This window comes from Helianthus annuus, chromosome 6, assembly GCF_002127325.2.
Source record: "Helianthus annuus cultivar XRQ/B chromosome 6, HanXRQr2.0-SUNRISE, whole genome shotgun sequence".
In the NCBI taxonomy this organism is placed as follows: domain Eukaryota; kingdom Viridiplantae; phylum Streptophyta; class Magnoliopsida; order Asterales; family Asteraceae; genus Helianthus; species Helianthus annuus.
This window is the reverse complement of record NC_035438.2, coordinates 39240190-39246329: the sequence shown is the minus strand read 5'-3', so window position 1 is coordinate 39246329 and position 6140 is coordinate 39240190. Positions and strand designations below refer to the sequence as shown.

At 39.2% G+C, this 6140-nt stretch overlaps 1 non-coding gene across 1 annotated transcript; it reads left to right on the top strand.

Annotated features, from left to right (window-relative positions):
* The first annotated feature begins 311 nt into the window (after positions 1 to 311).
* On the top strand, positions 312 to 417 carry LOC118479998. Its single transcript, XR_004861638.1, has one exon. It is a non-coding gene; the product is annotated as a small nucleolar RNA R71 (small nucleolar RNA).
* Positions 418 to 6140: the final 5723 nt, after the last annotated feature.

Below are 6140 nucleotides of genomic sequence, written 5' to 3'. Positions count from 1 at the left end.
TCCCATCACCTCCTTGGCAATTTTCAGCCGCATGACCTATTTCATTGCAAATAGCACAAACGTCAGAAATTTGATTAGAAGTTTGTACATTACCATCATCAACCGCATGCACTTGTGTTCGAGTAACGGCCGGTCGTGCTCTCCTTAATGCTTGAGCTTTCCTCTTTGATGTAATTGCCATTTGCTCTAAGAACTCCCAATCGTCATGCTCATAATTTGTGCCAAAAGACCCATTTGTAATGGACATCAAATCACGAGCATCTTCGGCACTTAACCCCTCGTGGAAGGCATTTATCAACTCCCAAAGTTCAATCCCATGATGAGGACAATTTTTAATCATCATATTAAAATGCTCGAAGGCTTCATGAAACATTTCTCCTTGTTGTTGTTGAAAACTCCTCAATCCCTTCCTAGCATCATTGGTCTTTTGGGCGGTATAAAACTCATCTAGAAAAATTTGTTGCATTTCTGCCCAAGTGTAAATAGATGCTGAAGGCAAAGTGTAGAACCACTTCTTTGCCTTATCCTCCAAAGAAAGTTGAAACAAGACCAACTTGACATCATCAGCCGAAAAACCTTGACTCCCAAGAGTATTACAAATTGAGTCATAGGCCTCCAAATGGAAATAAGGTTCCTCCGTTGCTAGACCCTTATATTTCGGCAAACTTTGCAAAGAATTCATTCTCACTTCAAAAGTTATTCCTTGGTTATTGTGAGGAATAACCACCGGTGAAGGATTGCGAGTAATCACCGGCCTAAAATGCGCTTCAATGCCTCTTGCATGTTCTCTAAGATGCCTCCTTGGTACACCAAACCTACCCCTTAGACGAACTGGACCCATTGGTCTTGGTATATGCCATTGTGGTGCAAATGGTTGTTGAAATTGTTGTTGTGGCATCGGTGGTTGTTGAATTGTCCTTTGAAGTTGAGGTTGAGGTTGTACATTCTGTGGACGAACTTGTTGCAATGGTACCGGAAGATGCAATTGTGGCCCTTGTGGCCTCGGTCTAACGTGTTGTGGTATGAGTTGTTGTTGTTGTGGCACTCCACCAACACTTGGCATTCACTGAAATTGACCTTGCACATAACCAAAGTCTCCTTGATCTCCATCACCCCCATAAGCATACCCATCTTCATCAAAACCCTCAAATTCCTCATATCCCGCATCATAACCATCTCCTTGAATTCCCGAAGACTGCCCAAATGGAAGAGTCGAATATTGAAAACCCGACTGGTTTGATGGTCGAAACGATGAAGCATGGACAATGGTCGAGTTTGGTGCTATGGTATAGTTCGAATATGATTGACCCGCACCTGGAAAGAAATGGGACAATGGTGGAATAGTAGTAGCAGGGTTAAAAGTAATGGTTGGTTCTTCTTGAGTGGTAATGGGTTGTGTGGTGTTGGTTGGTGTAACATTTTGAATCAAGGTAGGTTCGGTGGTATTTGTTGGAATGGTGGTATTTGGTGACGGTTGAGTGGATGTTGGTATAAAAGGTGGTACAAGTTCACCCGTAGTGGGTGGTGGCGGTGGTGGTGGATCCATGTATCGAAGTGGTGTAACCGGTGTGATTGGTGTTGTTGGTGAACCGCTAATTGTGTTTTCCCTTAACAAAATTCCGTTTGCTCGCAAAGTTCGTTCAATTTCAGGATCAAATGCTAATGGTGAAAGCTTGTGAGAGCTTCTAGTACGCATGCACCTGTAAATACATGCACACTAACACACCCCGCGTAAACCAGAAAAATAACAAAATTAAGAAAAGCAAAAATAACACACGTTGCGCACTACTCCCCGGCAACGGCGCCAAAATTTGACGTGATGTCGTGGTCACAATCAAATTTAATCCAATTACTACTAAGTAGATAGCGGTAAGTGGGTATTGAACACATGGAGTTTGTGGAATATGTGTTATTTAGAAGATTATCTAACTTGACTAAAACTAAACTAATTGCAATAAAAGTAAATTTCAAAAGTTGGTTTGAGTGAATTGGTTTAAGAACTAAATTACTATTATGATTGCAAAACGTAAGTGTTGGTTGTTGTAACAACTGTCACTAAAATCCATAATTAGGATGGTAATTAGCTATTAAGGAAACCCTAATTAAGAAACCCAAGTAATTCTGCACTAACCCTAAAATTTCCAGAACAATCGGAATCAGGATCAGGGCCCCTAAAACTCAGGGGGGGATAAACCCTAGCCAACGATTATCTTCATAACTCTCTATCAAATTCGAAAATTGAAAAACTGTCAACACAGCAAGCCTAGTTACACACGTAGCTACCCTATGAACATAGGTTACCACTCGCATAGCGCGACGCCTATAGGGGGTACCCCTCGCGCTACGCGACGGTGTCAAATTTCGGGTATAAATAGAGGGGGTTGGGACTTGAATTCTGTCTTTGGAACGACGTAAATCCGAGTTACGTAGAGCGAGTTATCACAGAAACAGTCCAACACACACACACATTTATCGAAACGCTGCCGCAATCAGGGTAATAACTCGATCGCTATTACGATTCAACGTCCGATCGATTATAACTATCCAACGATAGTCCGGGTGCTGCTCAATTGAGCTTGTACTTTGATTATTCGTCGTGATTTCGACTTGAATATTAGAGTGTTGTTCGAATTCGGACTATGCTCTGTTATTCGTTGTGAATCCGATTGAATTATCGAGTATTGCACTGATTAATCGTTGTGAAGGTTTAGTCTCGTGAATTGACGTAATTGCTGTATTAGTTACTAACCTGTTTGTGTGTGCATTGTGTTAAAACTAGGTGTGATCAAGGCTAATCAGTAGGCTTATATCTATTGCTCGTTAATCTGCAATGTGAGTCATTCTTCTTTTTAAATAGTTTTCTCACCGTTTGTGAGTAAGTATTACAATACCTCCAATTATTTTCAAGGTTATAATTACAGGGATTAAGTCTTTGTAATCACCAAATTACAGCTGGTATGTGGGGTATTGTGCACATTACTGTTATTATCACTCTATGTGAGTGAATATTACTCTATGTGAGTTATTATTACTCTGTGTGAGTACACCGTCACTATTAGGGCAACGGGACCCAATAGTGGTATGACCACAGTCACAGAAATGAATCGAGTGACAAATACCCATTCTTGATAATTGGTTGATAGAAACATTGTAATCGCTCTTAATACTGTAAATTATAACTAACGGGTCGTTTTAGAAAACAGAATGATTCACTCAGTATTTCCCCGCTGACAAAACCTTTTTCAAACATGTTTCAGGTGATCTGTGTGATCCAGGAAAAGTGCAGTAAAGCACTATCAAGCTCAGAGAAGTGGCTCAGTGTAAATAAACCAATAAAACGTGTTTTGAAAAATAAAGATTTCTGTGTGAAATCAACTTATTGTAAATTATGGGATTTATGCCTTAAACTTTGTGTAATATATTAAACGAGCATTTTACGGTGAAAAGATCCTGTTGTAAAAGACTTCCGCTGTCGCATAAATTAAATACCACGGGAACTGCCTCGCGGGCCCCGACTCCGTCCAGGGTGGGTCGGGGAGCCGTGACAGTTGTAAACAAATTAGACAAGTAATCATCTTTAGTTTCTGGTTTGCTTTGACATTTATGTTAACATTCCACTAGAAAGAACTACATAGACATAGTTCATGTGTGATCAATTGCAGTGATCAAAGGGAACTAAGTACTCAGATTCCTAGAACGTGAGGTTGTTACCCGATGATCAATCAACCCTTACCCAAGCCTAACTATACCCATGATATCTCGATTGCCAACGGCACCAAGAACGTATGGTTTCTAATTAGTTTAACATAAGAATCAATAATTTACTAACAATCAATCACACACCATAACAAACAATTCAATAAAGATCAAGATTGTTATTCTAGAAATAAGGAAATAAAGCATAAAGTCTTACAAAACCTTCCACCAAAGATGACCACAAAATGTTTAGCCACTCATGGCTTGAACAAACATCATAGAAAAAGTAATATTGTTTTTCAAGATCAAAGGCAACAAAAACTAGATGAAAAGATATGTTCTCCAAGCTTCCAAGTCTCCAAGATTGCTCCCAATTCGTTTCCAAGACAAGTAGTAACCGAAATGAGATGATTAGACACCATAAAAACCCATGAAATGACAATTTAATGCATAAGTTACAAAATTGGATCAGTCGGTGGCATAACCTACGACAGAGGGCCGTAGGTTACGGCGGGCAGCTTTCCTTTACGGCTGGTGGCTTCTGTCTTACGGCGAAGGCTTTTTGCAAAGGTTGGGGACGTAACCTATGGCCAAGTGCCGTAGGTTACGGCGCTGAGTGTTAGTTTTTCCTTGTTTCCTTCATTTAATTCACCATTTCTTCAATCCCAACACCGCCAACTTCTAGCATCCATCCAAGCTCCATAAAACCCGCATTTTAAGCTCTTTAACGCCTGTAACATTAAACATCTTGTGATTACCAAATTCAAGCTATTAACCGGATAAAGTATGGTATTTTGGTCTATTTAAAGGCCTTAAGGGTTGTCCTACGGACCACCCGTCATGAATACACTGTAGATGCTGAACCACTGCTGTTACAAACAGATAATACCTCGAGAACTGGAAATGAAACCCTAATTTCAGAAAGAATAATCGCTGGACATACTCAAACATCAATAATCAACAGATGTTATAGTCATATCATCACCATTAAGAAAAAAACGCTTATTTCTGAACATATTCAAACATACCAGCTTATGGCAGGAATCTATACGCAGCTAAGCTGATTTAAACTTTGATGAAAATCGATGACAACAACCCTGGAACCATATGATTAGATTACGAGTAGAAATTAGGATTATTGTAAATAAGAGGAAATGATGAAAGTATTTCAACTAAAAAAAGAAGAACAAACCTTTTGATGAAGTAATCGATGAACAAAAGAAGATTTTATGGTGGCGTCTGCAAGAAGATTAAGGTTTGCAGGGTTTGTGAAATTTGAATTTGAATCGCCGGAATATAGAGAGAGAAAGAACCCTGGGCATTTGTAAAGAAAGAGGAGAGGTGAGAAGAGAGATTATATAAGGAAAAGGGCAGTGGTACTGTTGGGCGAGAAAAGAGAACTGAGGATACCCTAATTAAGTGACACGTGGCCCAAATAACTTTCATTTATTATATATAATAGATTTAAAGAAAAGGGTAGCGCAAAATTACCAACTTACCCTCATGTGCAAAGCACATGTCTAATTTAACTGAAAATTTTAACCACGTTAGTGCTAAAGGACGTAGAGTGTAATGAGTTCTCCAAATAAAGGACTGTAACTGTAATTATTAAAGTTAAAGGGTATCCATCGCAATCTGATATAAACATAAAGGACGAAAAGTGTAATTTACCTTAGAGAAAAATAAATAAATTAGTTTTTTTTAACTTTTTAATTATAGGGGTAATTTGGTCATTTAACAAAACTTAACAACAGAATTCTAACTGTGTTGGAAAATTGGACTCAAATGGTTAAGAAAAGTGGTTATAGGGACTAAGAGCGTTAAACATTTTGATTTTAGATTCAAGTGGTTAAAACCACTAAAACACAAAGACTCAAAAAGTAATTTATATAATAACAAAGAGAAAGGTCGGTGATAATAAGACAAACACCTAACCTTTCTCTCATCTCTTAAATACCAGTTGCTACCTACCATTTTCTTCCAGATCTATCTTCATCCCACCGAATTCATCAGAATCATCATCATCATCTTCATCCTAATTCACATACTCCAACAGCAACGGCTCCTATTTCCCCATGCCCTTTCAACGGCTCCTATTTCCCCATGCCCTTTCACCTTCAACAATCTCAAAACCTATTCTTCTGCCGCTGCTCCTCCTCCGCCGCCGCCCGCGGTGGTTCCGTACCCCGCCTCGCCGCCCGTCTACTCTGCTCCCTCCACTTCCATTCCCGGAGTCTACTTTCCGCAGTTCCAACAGGTAGTTTCTATCGATCACAGTTATTATTGTTTCATGTTTTAGGGTTAGGTTTATATTCAAGGAAATTAGGAATCGACGGTTCATTAAGAAAGTGTAGATAGTAGTTTTATTAGACTATAGCCTTAGTATAATGTAGTTTAGATGAATCTGAGCACATTTCAATCTGTTTTGGGGCCTAAAGTAGGCA